Source organism: Sturnira hondurensis, unplaced genomic scaffold (genome assembly GCF_014824575.4).
Source record: "Sturnira hondurensis isolate 20B ecotype Veracruz unplaced genomic scaffold, ASM1482457v3 Scaffold0000167, whole genome shotgun sequence".
Classification (NCBI taxonomy): domain Eukaryota; kingdom Metazoa; phylum Chordata; class Mammalia; order Chiroptera; family Phyllostomidae; genus Sturnira; species Sturnira hondurensis.
In genome coordinates this window covers 6,641,575-6,660,024 of record NW_028072798.1, presented here as the reverse complement: position 1 = coordinate 6,660,024, position 18,450 = coordinate 6,641,575, and the positions used below count along the sequence as shown (strand labels likewise).

At 50.1% G+C, this 18,450-nt stretch overlaps 1 pseudogene; it reads left to right on the top strand.

Moving 5' to 3' along the window:
- Nucleotides 1-293: 293 nt before the first annotated feature.
- Nucleotides 294-11,745, top strand: LOC118988409 (protein farnesyltransferase/geranylgeranyltransferase type-1 subunit alpha-like; annotated as a pseudogene).
- The last annotated feature ends 6,705 nt before the right edge of the window (nt 11,746-18,450 follow it).

Below are 18,450 nucleotides of genomic sequence, written 5' to 3'. Positions count from 1 at the left end.
GCTGACTCTGAGAAGGCTGAACCCCAACAGGAGGTGACTGAGAGGAAACTGGCCTGAAACCACAGAGCTGAGTGCTCGCTCCGGGTAGTAAACTCGCTTGTCTCACTCTGCCCCAGGGCGGCATTCTGCCCCTCCCACTCTGGCCAGTGCTGCGTAACCCTTTCTTCATCCCTGTCCTCTCGCTCCTGCTCGTCCTCTGACCCCCATACCCCTGAGGGAATTTCTATAATTTACTAACATTTCTCTTTCAAATTTAGAATGGATTTGCATTGGAAAAGACTTTTCCGAGGCACATGGCCAGCCACCAGCTGGCTCTCGACCCTGCTGTGCTGGAGCAGCTCTGTGAAAACAGCGCGGCCCCCCTCCCCCGGGCTCTTTGTGAGGAGGGGACCCCCGAATGGTGGGGTTCCGGGCCTGGACCCAGCTGTGCCATCTTGTGTTGTTTCGTTAACCCCCAACCGCTTTCCACTGTTCCCTATGGCGGCGCTAATCGGCGCTTTGTGATGCATTCCTGGGTTTGATTGTGGCCACTTTGAAGCAGTGGGAGGGACCGCCCACCAGAATTCAGTTTGGACGTCAAGACTGACGATGGAGCGATGGAGCGGGTGGGCTGCCCGGCGGGTCTGAAATGTCTTGAGAGAGGAAAGAGGTGGGGTGGGGTTTGTTATGGTCCAGGGGCGCGGCTGGTGTGAGGGTCCCGAGTGGGGAGAGGCTGGTGCGGATTGACTCTCCCACCAGGCATGGGGCACCTGCTTTTTCTACCAGCTTGTCCAGGTGGGGCGGATGGACAGGGGGCGGGGCCTCTGAGCTGTCAGCACTCCAACCTCCAAAAATGGAGCCAGACTATTGTCGGTTTGTTTTGGATTTGAGAAGGATTCTCCAAAATATGGAAAAATTTTATCTGTCAGACAAGATTTACCTGTCCTTGATCACTAACCAAACTCGGGGGCGTGGAAGTCCTTGAGTGACAAAGCCAGCAGTGCTCCGCCCGCCCCACTTCCACGGGTCTCCCGCACACACTGGCCATCGGCAGATGGCTTCACAGCATTCTCTGTTCAGCTGTGAAGTTTCCAGTAATGGCTCTTTGGAAATACACGAGATGATTAAAATAGTCTTTATCCTTTATTTCAAAGCTATTTAAAACTATTTGTTTTTAGACAGAGGGGAAGGGAGGGAGAAAGAGAGGGACAGAAACCTCAAGGTGTGGTTGCCTCTCACGTGCTGCCTACTGGGAACCTGGCCCACAGCCCAGGCATGTGGCCTGACTGGGAATTGAACCAGTAACCCTTTGGTTTGCAGGCAGGTGCTCAATCCACTGCGCCACACCAGCCAGGGCTCAAAATTATTTCTTCATTCAAAGTCTCGACTGTCCTACTCATGATAAAATTCAAGTGCAAATGAAGATGCTGCCAGCTTCCAAATTCACACGTTCAGTCCTGACTGCTCCCCTGACATGCAGACCTGGAGACCCAGGGGCGTCCTTGACAGCTCTGTGTACTGGTCTAGAGGGCAGCTCAGGTGGAATGCATTCCCCACTCAGCTCCTGATCTGCCCTCCACACTTGATTCTTCTCTGGACTTCCCCGTTTCAGCAAAGGGCCGCCTCCTCTGAAGTTGGATCATCCCAAGTTCCCTCGGCAGCCCTCTGCCCTCGGCCCCCACATTTTGTGGGTGGAGTTTCAAAATGTGGCCTGAATCTCACCCCCTTTCCGTCTATATTCTCCAGGCCATAGCTGCTGCCACTCTCCTCCCCAAAGGCTCAGGAGCCCCTCATGGCCCTGCCCCTGTCCCCGTGCTCCTGCTGTGGGCTGGACTGTGTCCACCAACCAGATACATTAAAGTCCTCACCCCTGAGAATTGGGAATGTGGCCTTATTTATAAATCTTTGGTTAACTCAGAAATATAATGCATTTGTTCACTGATGTGTATATTTTATCTATTTTTAAGGTCAGTCAGAGGTCTTTGACCAAAATGACAAAGTAGCACGCGGAGGGTGTGTCTCCTTCCTGCTGTGGAAGGTTGGAGCTGCAGTCTTCCAGGGGGAGCCGCAGCCCGGGGCCGCGCCTCCAGGACCCTCGCCCACCGAGCCCATCACAGAGGAAGCAGCCTCTGTGGAACTTGGGGCTCCTGTCCCGGTGCTGCGCCTGGGACTGTGCCCGGTGACCCCAGACTTGAGAGTCAGCACTTTTCCATCGCCGTTGAAGCTTTGTCCCCCTTTTAGGAAGCTCCCAGGCCTCTGGCTCTCCTCTCTGGACAACTGAAACAGAGAGAAAATTCTAGAATTCTCTTAGGAGTGGTGAGTAAAAATCAGCAAACTTTCTCTTGGGAGATATGAAATGGTCTAAAAATTAAGCAATGTGCCGTAATGAAAGGATGTGGCAGAAGCAGCTCAAACGGATTGATACTCAAATACCATGTTTGGCCTTTCGTCCTCGTAGTCTAAGCCAGGGGTCCCCAACCCCCCCCCCCCTACAGTGGGCAGGCACTGATGGGTGGCGTGTTAGGAACCCGGGCTGCACAGCAGGAGCTGAGCAGCAGGTGAGCAAGGGGAGCTTCGCTCACATTACCGCCTGCTCTGCCTCCTGTCTGCACTCCCTCCCCAACCCCGTCCGTGCAAACACTGTCTTCCACGAAACGCTCCCTGGTGCTGGAAAGGCTGGCGCCCGCTGGTCCAGTGAAAAGGGCAGTTGCAAAGATGGGAAGATTCTTAGAGCCAAACGAAGCATGACAGAGAGAGCTGGGTTTGAAGTTTTCATTGTGGACTTTGCATATTGAAGCACCGGGGATGCATGAGAAAGACCTGATTTTGTCCGTCATCTCTCAGCTGGTAGACTTTTTCTCTTCTGCCACAGAATGACAGGACGTGGCCGGCCAGGCGGGGACGCGCTGTTCCGGTGGTCTGGGCAGTGAAGGGAACGGCCCATTGGTGTTGTGGCCGAAAGGACAGCTTGACCCTCCGCCACCTCTGCCTGACTGCCCAGGGGTCTCTTCTTCTGTCTGAGGTGGAAACTGCACTTGGATTGTGCTGTCGTTGTCTCTGGTGTCACGTAGCAGTAACATTCCTGCAATCCGGGACCTCTGCTATGATTTGATGGAGTATAAAAGTCCTTCTTACCAAAATGCAGTAATGCCTGACTTCCTGCAAATGGTTGCTGCTCTGTGCTAAGAAACTTCTGCCTCTCAAAGGCCCTTATTAAGTGGCAAGTGGGTTGGCTAGGACTGCAGAAACCCCTGAAAACAGGAAGCAAAGGGTGAGAGTAAGAGCGTCGTGTCACCCCCAATTGTGCTTCTCTGACTTGGTGAACTTCTTCCTGCAACTCCAGCTCCTTTCAAAGTGTCCCACACACTTCTTGGGCTCCTCAAGGGTGACTCACTGTGCACGAGGAGGAACCGCCTCAGCCTTCGCTGGTCATGTGGACACTGCACGTGAGCCCTCACTGGGCCACCAATGGCGGGGGTCCCCAGGACCCCCTCCCAGGGCTTTGCGTGTTGCTGCTGGACCCCAGGTTCCTCCTCATCAGGCTGCATTCTCTCTGGGAATGAGTGTTGGCCGACCTGCTCCTGGCACTCAGACGCGTGTAGACAGGTCTGAGGTGCACAGCGAGTGCATTTGAGCACCCCCAGGAGCCCCCCGCTCACGCAGGAATCCGAGGATGAGCTTTCCAGGCTGGAGTGGACTGTGCTCGCCCTGTTGGTTTGGCGTCTAGGTCAGCAGGTCCTGTGGGCGGACAGCGGGGCTGGCTTTACGTCTGGCGCTCAGAGGCCCTTGCTCCGTGACTGCCACTTTGAAATTCATAACCATTTTATCTGAGTTTGTGTGTGAAAGTGAAGACTGATGAGACAAGGCAGCATGCTTGGGGGCTTTCCACTGTTTCCCTGGTACACGCTCTTAGTCACGCGCACCCTGCCCCCTGGGCCCTGTCCACCCCCACCTGGGACCATTGTCACCCTCTGTCCCGGGACACTGGTGGGGGAGACCCAGGTTCCTCAGGCACTCTCAGCGTCTCAGGCTGGGTGAGGTGTGGCCGTCTTGCCCTCTCACCTGCGCCTGCCCCAGGCACCCAGGACGTCCCCACAAGGAGACTGCAGCCCCTGGGGCCACCCATTCCCCATGGGTTGGGGCAGTGGGTCCAAGGGGAAGGGAGGTTCACTTCTCTGCCCCCTGAAGCTCTTCATGCTTATTTTGTGTTGAGTTCTGCAAATTCCGTAGCTGGCCCTGCATGCGGAGGACTGGGGGCAGGGACACAACACAGGGTGGGGGGCAGCAGAGACATCTTACCTATTAACTTCATCAGTGGTTGGCCCTGGTAGCAGGCGATAAAGTTTTCTTTAAGAAACTCTATTGACACTGGCGGGATTTCTTGTCTTTATTCACATCATTTTTCTGCTCTGGAACGTCTTCTCCGACCCTTTCTGATTTTCCGACTTCTTGTTTTTCAAGGCTCAAATCAATACTCATGTCTCCCCTGTGACTCGTGGCCCGTTCTGGGCAAGGTTGCCGATCCCCATGCTGAGCTCAGGGCTGGGTCTTTCCCGGGGGTGTGGGAGAACCCAGCCTGGATTCTCCTTGTGCCTCGGTGCTCTGGGCTCTCTCCCGTGTTCTCGGCTTAGTCTTTCAGGTAGGCATGGCCACACCCTTGTGGACTGAAGGGCATGTTGGGGATGTCATGGCATTTTTGGAAAATAAGGGAAGTTACTGACTGGTCAAAACTAAGCTTCCAGTTTTAGTGATTTTGGGGAAGAAGTAATAATAAATCAGAAACTGACAACTGAAAAAGGGACACTTCAGCGGGAGATAGTGTTTCTACAGCAGGGAGTTTATCTGATTTGAACCCTGTTTATAGCAATCGCGAGGTTATTAGGGTTCTGAATGATTAAAGACAATTTCACTGTGATGTGAATATGTGTCTGTTTCCAGGTCCACGAATTATGTTTCACCCCCAACTGGGAGGGTGCAGTTCTGGGAACATAGGCGACAAGCCCCAGCCATTGCTTGGCCTTTGAAAGTTTGCCTGGACTGGCACAGACATAGCTGGGCGGCTCTTTGCCTTTCTCTCGCTGGATTCTCCGGACCCTGCTCCGTTCCCAGAGCTCCCGCTGCAGGATCCAACATGGTGGGGTGGGGGGCAGTACCGCGACACTCCCGGGATTCAAAGGGTTTCATTCCACCAAAGGCTGCTCCTTTTCTGTTTTCTTCCCCTGACCGAGGTGGGCACATGGGCTGTTAGCTCCGTCTCCTGAGGATTTTTCGAGATCTCGCTTGAAGCAGAGTCAATGAATGGCTTCGTGGATGAAGCTGGCATCTCCCTTTTGGGCGAAAGTGGTGTCTTGGCCTTCTCGCTTGGTTGGAAGAGAGAGGCGCAGCCGGGCTTTTCTCTGGAGCGCCCTGAGCAGTTTAAAAACAGGCTTTGGGGTGTATGAAAAGTCTTCTACTTTTTCTGTGAAAAAGTAGAAGATATAAAATATTCACAGGATCCCACGCCAGAAACAGATAGCGTCACTCTGTTAGTCACCCAACGATGAGCAAAGAAGGCCACCCACTTCTCCAGTGCCTCCTTTCAAAGTGACCTCAGTGGCCCCGATGGGCTCACGGGGGCTAAGCGAACCGTTGTAGAAACAGCAGGAATGACAGGATGGGACGTGCTGTCTCATCTCCCGACCACATTTCAGGATGCCCTGGAAGGTCCTCTGCTGCCTGAGTCCCATCTCACGGCCACCCCAGATGCAGACCCTCGTCCCCCACCAAGTGTGCCCCAGACACCCCTTGCCCCATGGTGCCTCTGTCACTTTGGGCCTTCTTGGGTCCCCCAGACTCACCTGAGAGGCTGCCTGCTCTCTGCAGGCCTGTGTGGAGTCTGAGCCTAGTCACGCCCTGCACCCCCGAGCTCTTTCCTGGGTCTCCTCCTGCAAGGTTCAGGGGGGTGACCCCTTAAGGCTCACTTACTGGCAAAGGCCACGTCCTGTGAGACAAAGGGAGAGAGGGAAATGTAGCTCTCAGGTGTGCTCGCGGGCCAGGTGCTGTGCTGGCAGAGTCCCACTCGTGTGTGCTTGTTATGTCATGTGGGTGACCGTGGGAGGCAGAGACGGTTGCTTCAGTTACTGGTATGTAGAAGGAGAGCCAGAGTCAGAAAGACTAACACACTTGTCGAGCACTGCATTGCTGTCTTTTTTCATTTTTATTTTTGTTTTTATTGTTTTATTACTGCAAAAAGCTTTACTGTTTCCATTTGGTCCAACGCATGGGAGAGGGCTCCAGGGTGGGTGCCTGGTGGTTGCACCCTCTCCCTGGTGTCAGGGAGAGGCTCAGGCAAGAGCCAGACCCCAGGGGTGCAGAGGGGCCCCTCGAAAGCCTCTGGGCACCTCAGGCTCCTGATCCTGCTTGAGGGGGAGCCTCTCTAACTGACACCCACCCAGCCGAGCCAGGGGGCTATCAGCCCGCAGAGATGAACCAGGTGTTTCCCCTCTTCCTGGTGAGCTTCACCTGCTCACCCAGGATGCCGCTCTCCAGGACGTCATGGAGCTAAGGGGCTGGGCATGCAGAACCTGGGCCTGCAGGTCCATAGGGCCTGGGTCAGGTTCTTCTCCAAGGCCAGGGTGGCTTCCCTGGTGTCCTGAGTGTCATTCCCTCATCTGGGATGGCTTCCACATGTCCTGGAAAAGGGTATACAGCCACCATGCTGGTTTTGCAGCTTTAAGAGACGCTCGGTGCTCTTGGCATCTCCTCGGCCACCTGGGGGAAGAAGAGGCCCAGGCCCCCAGAGATACAGCGTCATGGTGGAAACAGAAGCCTAGAGGAGGTCGGTGTCGGGGCCGCAGGTGCAGGCTGACTGGGGGGTTGACGGGGCCTCTAACTTTGTGGGGTTGTTCTGATGAACCTGGGAGCCCGTGCTTGTCCGGCGAGGAGGAGTTAAGGCTTAAAACCGGTGCTGGCTGGTCTCGGAGGCTGGGGGTGGCGGAGGTGGTTCTGAAGATGGTGACTGGGAAAGAGGCTGGAGGGTGGTCAGAGGCTGGAAGAAGGGATGTTGGTGATTTATGCGGTCCAAGCCCTGCTGACACAGCAGACAGATCGTGAGGACCACCAGGGGCACTGTTGTATTGCTTTCCAGTGGTCTCCTAAGTGGGGTGGGCCTGCTCTCAAGAAGGTGCCTGATTAATTCTGGGACCCCTGACCACAGGAGTGCTCTCTGACAGGCTGGTTTCTAGGTGAAATTGTGGCAGAAGTGTTTGGGGGAAAAATGAAGTTCAGTTCCATTTGACCAGGTTAAGTCTCTTTAGTTACTGACTGAAAACAGTTTGTATGGTCTCATGGATCCCAACTTTGTCTCATGAATTATTCAAATATGGGAACAATTTCAGCTAGAGAACTCAAATTCTCAGCATTTGGAATATAGACATTTTATTTGGCCTAAAACTAAAAACTCCTTTGAAAACACAAATATTGTTCAAGCTCCTACCCTCAAGTTCTGGCTCCTTTTCTCTTGGGAAAGAGCTTCCAAAATATACAGTATTTTGGACATACATGTTATTTGTTGGCCTAGTTTCTCTTCTGTTGGGAAATAACCATAATGGCATCCAACACACCCACACACAGGTCAACAATGGTAGGGAGCCTTCCCGAGGAGCGTGTCCTTGGGCGATTCTGCTGCTGCACGAACATCACAGCTGCACCTGGACACGCCTGGGTGGGGCAGCCTACCGCACACCCAGGCCACGTGGCACCGCCTGTTCCTCCCAGGCCACGAGCCGGTGTAACATGTTACTATACAAAACAACAGGACATTAAACAATTGCAAGAGGAAGTGATGCCATCAAGGGACTTGGTAAACACGAGGTGTAGTGGTCTGCTGCCAGTGCCAGAGGGCTCCTGGTTTTACAGCACACTCACAGAAAAGTTTCAGTGGGAAGAGCACATGCTAGCATAATGATAAAAAGTATAGTATCGCAAATACGTAAACCAGTACCATAGTCGTTTCTTATCTGTAGCGAGGATCATGTGCTGGAGGTGATTGTGTGGGCTGGACTTTTATGTGACTGGCAGCACAGAGGAGGTGTTTGCACCAGCATCACCACTGACATGCCAGTGATGTGCTGTGCCACGATGCTACGACAGCCACAACGTCACTGTGAGACAGAGCTTTTTCAGCCCACTGCAGTCTTAGGGGACCTGCATCGTCTCTGTGGCCTGTCATTGACCAGAAGGTTGTTCTGAAGCGACGACTGTGTTTAAATAGTTCATGGGATGTCCCAGGCATGGTCTTTGGAGCTTCGCATAGGTTCACTCATTTAGCCATCACAATGGTCCTGTGCGGTCGGAACCATTATTGTCTCCCTCTTCGATGTAAGGACACTGAGGCCCAGAGAGGTTCAGGGACTCTCCCAAGGACACACAGCTGGTAGATGGTGGAGCCAAGGTTCGTGGCCAGGCAGGGTGGGTGTACAGTGCCCTCCATCCCTGGATTATTAGGCAGATAGCAGGGTGTTGGGCTGTAAGTGGTGTTACAACATGCCAGTGCGCCGTTATTTAAAAATAATAGTTTACTGAGAACTGACTGCATCCCAGGCTCTGTGGTAGCCTTTTTAGATGTAGTTCCTATTTATAACAATCCCAGATCTTTCTAACTACAGAGCTTGTGATTTTGACCACTACCCTACATTATATAGTGTTGACTCAGAACTTGACTTTGAATTTCTCAGCTATCTCTAAGGCTTATTACTCCCACATGGGTTATTTTAATATCTGTGTTAAAGGTCACAGTCAATCACAGGTGTGCAGTGTGGGCAAGTCCAACCAAATGAGCTAAGATGGCGTTTGCTTTGGGCTCTTAGGAAATGCCCAGCCAGAAGGGCTCTCGTAGACCATGTAGCTGGACAGAGTCGCTCTGGTTGAACACATGTGCGTTCTTTTCTCAGTTACCTCAGATGACGGAACCCACCGTATGTCTTCTGGTTCACCAAAGTTATGAGAAAGCTCATAGTGATTTTGAATGTTCACGTACAGCAGGTGCATTAACTTAGGTGTTAGGTGCATTGAGGTTTCTCCTGGTGCTGCCTTCTGCTTCTGTCTCAGTGGTGGCAAAGGAGCTGTGCCCTGGGTGGTGAGGGCGTGGGAGGGGGTGTGACCTGCTCAGGGATGTTAGGAAGGTCCTGCTGGAAAAAGAGGTTGGTGCTGAGATCAGGAGGGAGGGGGAGGGGGGAGTGGGCCAGGCGACGGGAGGAACATGCATGTGGGGTGCACAAGGGACAGGAGAAGGGCCAGTGTGGCTGAGTCACTGTGGGGTGGGCTGTGGAGGGCACAGGGCTGCGGTGCAGGAGGAAGCCACGCAGGCGCTGCGTGGTGGTTTCTGGAGCTTTGCTTTCTAAGAGCAGTGGGAAATGGCTGCGTGTTTTAACCAGGGGACAGAATGGATGGGAGGGATGGGTGTAAGGGCCTATTTAGAAGGCCAGTGCATGGCCCAGTGAGAGATGCGAAGGTGGCGGCTTGAATTATGATGGTAGAGGCAGAGCTGGGAAGAAGTGGGTGGACTTGAGAACTATTTTGAAGATAAAACCTAAATTTATAGCTTAAAGGTGAGAGATGGATTCGGATACCTCATTGGCCCCCCTTGAAAAAGGTGGTGAGAGGGGTGCCTCCCTGCAGCCTTTGAACACGGACCAACTGGCTGATCTACCAGAAAAGGGCCCTGAAACGCTCTCCTTACACACCTGGGGCCAAAAGACAGCAAGGCTGCTGACCTGGGGCCATGCCATGGGCCCGTCCCTTTGGGCTGGCGTCATCTCCCAGGAGTGACCTGACGTGCTCTCTTGGAAAATTTGACTGCTTTGACCCTCGCTGCATTTGGTTTAATTTTCCTTCTTTTTGTAGTGATGCAGCATACCAGAGGCCCACTGCACATTATTCAACTTCTAATAATAAGTTCCATAAATAATGCCCTACTTGTTGAAAACATTTACAATTCAGGATTCTCATTAGATGCAAGATTTGCCTTGAAGTTGACAACAATAAAGAAACTTATAAAACACATGTATTCCATTAAAAGCCCAAATATGAGTAATCATTTGTTAATTTTGGAGGTCTGACTAATTAATACAGTTTGGAAATGGACAATCTTAGTGGGTTGCACACACAGTGACTTCATGAATAGGGCTTTCTGGGAAGACTTGCCAGATGTTCACTAAACTTGATTCCTTTTCTTCTTGGGTATGCAGTTAGACTACATTTCCCAGCTTTCCTTCCAGCTAGATAAGACCACACAATGGAGCTCTAGGCAGTGGCATCAATGTGGGTAATTTCCAGGACTGGCCCAGTAAAACCTTCCCTGCAAGAGGGTTTTCTCCTTTCTGCTCATTGGAATGTTGGCTCCTCTAATGACTTTGGGTATCGGCTGTTGGAGATGGCAGAGACTCTTTTCCACTTTTAAAAAATTAGGATAGTGGCCACTGGGGGTCAGGGAGACTACATAGGCCCGCGAAGCCTGTAGGCTGGAGCCGCCACTGCCCCAGCTGCACCTGCCTCCGCTCCAGCTGCAGCAAGAAGAAGCGATGATGGCTGAGGCCAGGGAAGCGGTGGCGTCCCAGTGGACCACAGGCTCCTGAGCCTGACACACCCACCTATGCCCTGTACAGTGACAGAGCGCCACATGCTGACCGGGACCCCGTGCGCAGAAAGGTGGCCTTGATCTCACGGTCCAGATCATTTATAGTGAAAAATGTGGAGCTGTTTATGGTTACTTCCAGGCAATTCTGAAGGAAATGAATGAGCTTTTAAACTAACCTGTTGAGTTAAATGTACTAACTATACAGTGTGGCATTTTCAGAGAGTTCTCTTAAAGTCACTTCAAAGGGACCAACATGTGGAAATGAACTTCACTGTAATAGTTGAAGAGCAGCCCCCAAACTACCAAGTTCGGCATCATCAGTGAGTATTAGTGGAATGGCTAAAAGACCCATCTCAGGAACTTGAGTTTATTGCTGATGTGCTTAGTCAGGATGGGAAGACTTATCACACCTGGTGACATCGACAGTGGACTATTCAGGAATTTAAACTTTGGGGTACTGAGCTGCAGTATGCGGTCCAACTTCTTTTTTAAAATTGTTGTTCACGTATAGCTGTCTCCATTTTCCGGCCACCACTTTCCCCCTTCCATCCCACCCCCACCTCCCACCCTCATCCCTTCTGCCCTCCGTCTTTGTTCATGGGTCCTTTACACATGTTCCTTGATGATCCCTCCCCTTCTTTGGAATAACTCCTTAAAGAGGACCTGAGAGACAACTCTGTCTGGAGCCAGAGATATTTCGCAGTGTCTCACACCGTTGGCTGCAGTGACTGGGCTGTGTCAGAGAGAGCCGTCCAATACACTCTGGGGGTGGTCACACTAGTGCCATGCTGTGAAAGTGCATGAAACTATCTGAAAGGGATTTTGTAGGGTCTTGGTCTTTCCAGGTATCCAATCTGCTCAGTTAATTGCTTGATTTGCAACCAAATCACAATGCCCCTCCGTAATTGCCTTCTTGTTGATATCTGCGATGATACACTAAAAAACCAACATGATGACGAGGAGAACATTCTTAGTGAAACATTAGAGTTATGTGAAATCTTAGCTAAAGAAAAGGCACTATAAGAAAGGAATAATAAAGATGTATTGGAAGACCCCTTGGAAGCAACCACAGCACAGAAGGTGACCCACCAGCAAAGGCACAGCAGTGTCACCGTCTAGGAGAACTTGATGGAATGTTTTTGTTTCTTTAAGAGACTCCAGTGCAGGAGTTTAAAACTGGAGCGGTCGTTCCCTTTGCCTGTGGTGTAAGCGTGCACCGCACAGGTGTTGTGCTTTCCACGTGAGCTTCAGTGATCCGATTCTCTGAAAGCAGAGTAGTGTAGGGGGAGGGAGAAGCAACAAAGCCCCTCCAGGGGACTTCGGTAGTCTTACCGGCATCTGCTCTAGTCCCTGGGCATCAGCTCTTCCCTAAACGGTCTGTGCAATGGGGCTTACGGCATCAATGAGTGCGGGTCACCTGTGTGTGACTTAAACATCGTGTCAGGGAGCCGATGGGGATGCAGCCGCCACATTAGAGCGGCTCTGCTGCCAGGGTGACCAACTCCTGATGCCAAAGCATGGTTTTAGGACAAATGATAGATGTCTCCTTAAAAATTAGTATGCTTTATCTTCAGAGAATATTAGGTTCACAGCAAAATTGAGCAGAAACCCAGAATTCCCATACATCCCTCCCCGCAACCCCATGCACAGCCTCCCACTCTCACTGCAGCCCCAGGGGTGGAACACGGGTGATGACTGGTGAACTGCATGGACACCTCAGGACCAGCCAAAGGCCCTGGTTTGGGCTGGAGCTCACTGTTGTGCGTTCTGTGGGTTTGGACCCATGTCTAATGACACGTGTCCACCTCTACAGCATCATGCAGAGTACTTCACTGCCCCAAACATCCTTCCTGCTCTGCCCATTTGTCTCCTTAGTTTTGCCTTTTTCAGGATATCTTATCATATTGTTGCAATTATACAGAATGTTGCCCTTTCAAGTTGGCTTTTTTTCCACCTAGTAATACTCACTTAATGTTTTCCCGTGTCTTTTCATGTCTCCACAGTTCATTTCTTTTTAGAGCCGTACAATATTCCCTTGTCTGGGCGGACCGCAATATTTGTGTCTGCCTACTGAGGGGCATCTTGATTGCTTTTGAGTTTTGGCAATTCGGGCTAAAGACACCTGGGTGCAGGTTTTTATGTGGAGACACGTTTTCAGTTCATTGGGTAAATATTAAGGAGCACAGTTGCTGGGTTGTGTGCTGGAGTGTGTGTAGTTTTGTAAGGAACCGCTAAGCCTTCTTCCACAGCGGCTGCACCATTTTGCACCCCCACCAGCAATAAGTGGGTGCCGGTTCTCCACATCCTCACCAGCACTTGGTGCTGTCTGTGTTCTGGATTTTAGCCTTTCTGATAGATGTGGAGTCCCATCTTATCATTGCTTTAAGTTGCATTTCCCTGATGACGTGAGGTGGAGCATCTTTGCACAGGCGTGTTTGCCGTCCTTATATCTTCTTTGATGAGGTGTCTGTTCAGATCTTTGGCTCGTGTTAAAATCAGGTTGTTCATGCTCTTAGTATTAAGTATAAAGAGTTCTTTCTACATTTTGAATAATGGTCCTTTATCAGACATGTGTTTTGCAGATATTTTCTTCCTGTCTGTGGCTTGTCTTCTCATTCTCTTGGAGGCCTCGTTAAAAAGAGTTACCTATATTCTAAGCTAATTTGAGGAGAAAAAGCACGTGCCCAGGAATTTTCTGGTAAAAATGTAGAACTCTAAGAATAAAGAGAAAAATACTTTTCTAAATGCTTCTAAACAGGAAAAACTAGAAAACACTTAGCTCTGCCCTGGACTTTGCATCTGACATCCCAGATCATTGTCCTTTGTGAAATTTCTTTCACTTGGCTCCCACGTGCCTCTCTGCTGTCTTGTCTGCATCATATTTTCTTTAAAGACAAATCTTCATATATTCTGAATATAAAAATATGTATATTTTTTGACTCAGCAATTATACTTCTAGGAATCAAATCTACAGAAATAAAAATACTGGTCTCATTTACATATGTGTAAGGATATCTGTAGTGGCAAAAATATAAACAAAAGGGATAATTATCAGGGAAATGGTCTGACAATTCACGGGATATATTGAAGTATTATGTAAGCATTAAAGAGGATGAATAGAGCTAAAGCAGTTGTGTTGATAGTGTTGAGTAAGACAATCAAGATTCAGGCCTGACCTGCATAGCTCAGTTGGTTGGGAGTCGTTCTGCAAAGTGAAAGGTCACTGGTTCGATTCCTGGTCAGGGAACATACCTAGGTTGTGAGTTCAGTCCCCATTTGGGGCGTGTACAAGAGGCTACTGATCGATAATTCTCTCTCACATTAATGTTTCTCTTCCACTCTTTCTCCCTTTCCCTCTCTCTAAAAATATGTAAATAAAACATTTAAAAAAACCCCAAATCAAGATTCTAATCAAGATTAGACAAAACTGTCTAATATGTTCACCGCGTGTATATGATATGTGTATGTGATGAGCACATGCAATTCTGGAATGTAAACTCAGCTGGCACAGGCACTATGCCGTTTACCGCATGATCTGTCATTGTCCAAGAGCTGACTGCATTCGCTGCCCCACAGGAGTGGAAGTCGAGAGTACCCCAGGGTTGGAGTCGTCTTTCAATAGGTCCATTGAAAATTAAAGACTTTGGAAACAATTTTGAAATCAGGCTCAACCAAAAATCAGAGAGAGTTCGGAGATTTACTGTGTTGGGACCGAAAGGCCCCTGCCCCCGGGAGACAGACTCTGCACCGTTCCTGGCTCTGTAGCTAGATTGCTCTGGAAGCTTGCGCAAGTTTCTCAGCCTCTCTGGGCCTTGTCTTTTCATCCATAAAAACAGAGTATTGGAGCAGTAGATCATTAAGATTCCTTCCAGCTCTGAAATCTATGCTTCTCTAAAGGGGGGCCAGTGTTATAACTGACCACTCAGGTGGACAGTTAACTGGAGAGCATGTCTCAGCATTCGACCCAAGAGAAGGTACCACTAGGTCCTTGTCACACAATCATGAGCAAGGGCAGACCAGGCGAAGCAACGGAAACAAACTTGGAGCTGATGTTAATTTGTCACTAAGATGTGCTTTTCCATTTTTCTCTGGCAAGCTTGCTCTCATGCAGAATCAGCTGCAGAAGAACCCCTGGCAGGATGCACACGGGCCCTTCTGCTTGGGGAGGGGCTCAGTCCCAGGCCCTCCTGAGAGCCCTCTGTTCATCACTGTCACCACCAGCTCTTCTGTGTGAATTCCACTGCCACCCCCTGGGGCTGTGGTCCTTCCTGCCTGGTGCCACGCACATGGAGGCTTCTTCATCAGGGTCGTGTCACCTTGACACCTTGACGTCTTTCTGCTCCATCAGGAGGTGTGGCAACCCTCCCCCCCGCCTCCTGGCGGGGGAAGAGTGTGTGCTCTGAGAGCGCTGGGGGCAGCTGCGTCCAGGCGGATGGCGTGCTTCTGCCGGGCTGGACGGCTTCCTGAGGGGGGAGCACAGCCTGTGGCTTCGCTGCCAGAATGATATTCTATAGCTCAAGGAATGACGGGCCTCCTGCGCCAGGCGCCTGACATGCTCGGGCCCAGATGACTTCATGTGGACAGTGACACTGGCTTTGTCATAATAAATAGCTCGTAGCAAAAGGCCTGGCAGGCTGTGTGTTTTCTCTGTTTTATAGATCGGAGGTATGGAAACAAGAAACAGGCGGCTTTTGTTTTGGAGGAATATGTGTGTCAAACTTGAGAAGCTTGGGGGAATTTCAAGTTGTTGTTTTTAAGGGTTTGCTTTCTGATGGTTGACATCCCCTGGAGGGAAGAACAGACTATCCTTATCTTGTGATCTCCCCACTTTGAAGATCTCCTCAGGAACTGACAGGTCTGTCCTTGTGAGAGTTCACACCCGGAAGCAGCCCCCCACCTGCAGGGTTGCCGGGAGCTGCTCGGGGCACCTTGAGGCATTTCTGAGAGCGCATGCTCTGGGCAACGTAAATGTCAGAGTCTCCAGAGTACAGTAAAATTCACTCATGCCGAGAAACAGGAAAATCTCTATTTGAGTGAGAAAAACAAGGTTCTCTGCTCTTGGGGCTCACTTTGAGAGGCAAATGCTGCTTCCGGCCACAGTTCCCTTGTCTTTCCAGGCCTTAGTGCTTTCCCTCCAAGGGTTTGGGTGCTGGCTGCAGAACTGGTTCCTTTCTCTCAGCAGTCCCCAAGTCACGTGTCCCAGATGCATGCTGCCTGGTGGTTACTAGCCAGAGCCTCCAACCCATGGGGCCCTGATCAGTGCGCCTTTATTTCATGCTGATAATTCAGGCTTTCTCTGGATAAACACCATGGAGAAGGAGCCCCCGGTCTTTCCCAGGTACAATCTTGTCTCCGACATGCAAGGAAGTGCCTTCCATGGATACAGCAGGAACCAGGCCAGCGAGGCTCTGGAACAAGTTGGGGTTAAGTTTCACCTTCCTTAACTTAGTCAGTATGTGCTGACCACGCTGGAAACCATTGCTGGTGCATTTGGGGAAAGGGCAAGACCTCATACGGTTGCCTATGGTTTAGAGTTATGTGGGTGGAACATGTATTTAAATAAAAGATTTAGAGCAACAGGTAAATAGATGTTAAATAGATGTTAGCCTGTGAGTACATTGGCTGGAGGAACTCTCTGGGCTGGACTATCTGGGTGGCAAATTATTTCTCCTTCAGATACGTTTTTGTGCCCTTGATGTTTAGGGACTAATTCATCAAAAAGGTTATTCGTGTTATTTCTAAGGGGCCAATCTGCAGCTAATTTTGATAGAAGAGGGGCCGTAACATACTGTGGGTGGGCTGTGGGCCCACCCAGAGCCAGATGCTGGGTGTGAGTCTCAGCTCATCTGTTTTCCCGATCCTTTACCTGTAACACAAGGGCACCCGCTCAACCGAGGTGCGGACTCATGTCTGCGGAGGTCCAGCGCTCACAGTGAGGCCTGGCAGGAGGGACTCGATGTGGCTTAGCTTCATTTATTCATCAGAATGAAAATGTACAGTGTATCTCAGTGTATTAGCATTGATCAAATCTGGAACTTGTTGGAGCAGAGTACTTTTAATCCAGAATGGAAGAAACCAGTGACATTTGGAAGCTCGAAGGCTGCGGTAACAGGCCACGAAGAGGTGCTCTCAAGGAAAGCCTTGATAGCCTGCGGGTGGAGTTCATGGCCACAAAGACGTGGCCTGTTGAGGCTTGCGGGCCAGCATTCTCTGTTGGCGGTGGGAGTGTAAATAGATGCAAGCCTTGTGGAGGGCATTTTGGTGGAGTTTATTATTTTTTTTTAAAGAAAATTCTTGCATCCTTTGGCTGGATGATTAGACTTCTAGGAACACATCCAAATGAAATATCTAGGATGCAAACCATGTTTATTTACAAGGAATTCAAGCAATATGTATAATAGCCAGAAATAAGAAAAAATGAAAATATCGAACAGTAAGGGCTTTTTGGTAAAACAACTAAGGCATGTACACATACCGATTAATCAGCCATTAAAAGTAATATCAAAGATTATTTAACGAGAAAATGTCAACGATATATTTTAAGTGGAAAAAAGTTTACAAAACTCTGTTTAGTATGATTTTTCTAGAATCTATCCACTGCCCACTTGCCTTCCCAGGCTTTCTTAGCAGCACAAGCCACAGGACAGAGGCGATCGGGTGTGGTCGCTGCACCCTCCCTAGAGTCACCACCCCTGGCAAACAGCAGGAGGGCGCGGGTGCCTGTGGCTCCCACACTGCTGATGCCAGTGAACGTTCGAGATGGTAGTATGATCGCAGGTGAATGTTCAGGCTGCTTTAACTGGGAATGAAATAGTTTTGTTTTTCTGCTCATTCTTCAAGGCACCGGAAGGATGGAACACAAATATTCCTCTCTGTCTCACAGGGGATTTATTTATTATTAATTTTTTTAAAAGATTTTATTTATTTATCTTTAGAGGGGAAGAGAAGGAGAGAGGGAGAGAAATATCAATGTGTGGTTGCCTCTCGTGCATCCCCTGCTGGGAACTGGCCTGCAACCCAAGCATGTGCCCTGACTGGGAATTGAACTGCGATCTTCTGGTTCGCAGGCCCACACTCAATCCACTGAGCTACACCAGCCAGGACTTCACAGGGGATTTAAAAACGAATTTCTCTTTGCTTTTGCGGAAAAGGCAGCTTTCTTTTTTTGGTAGCGACTGGTTGAGAATCGAGATTTAATAGTTAACACCTACTGTGGCAGAAACAAAAAGGAGGAAAAAGGTTGAGGAACGAAGCAGTTGATTTTGGAGAAATGGGTGGGTGTTCCTCTGGAATGAGAGCAGGGAGAGAGCTGAGTTCCCGCCAGAACCCCAGGGAGACGGTGGGACCCCGGCGAGGCGTGCTGTTGGGGTACGGCCAGACAGGTGTTCTGAGCCTTGGTAAAAATCATGTGGGCCACACATAGAGGGAAGTCAGACGTCTTAGTGAAAACTTGAGAGCAGCAGAGGACCCCGCTAGGTTCCCACCCGCTTTGGAATTGCGTAGATTTGCGTTCAGTTTTTGGGTGTGAACAGTCAGTCGGCCCTGATGTCACTGCTTGGGAGACCGTAGACCAGGCTCCTGTTTCAAATGCTCTTTCAGATTGTCTCCTTTTTCTACACTCCTTCCACCATGATTTATCAAAGTAAGCTTCTCTAGACTGGATATCCATTCAGATACAAGTAGTTTATATTTCAGATGGGTGAACACAGTATCTCTCATTAGAACAACTTAACAAGGACGAAACACAATAAAGTAAAAACAGAGCCCTCCCCTTGTGAGGGACACCAGAACACAAACAAGTTGGTCTCACTTGGGACCTTTCAGTGGATGAGTCAACTTACCAAGACTGTTTGTTT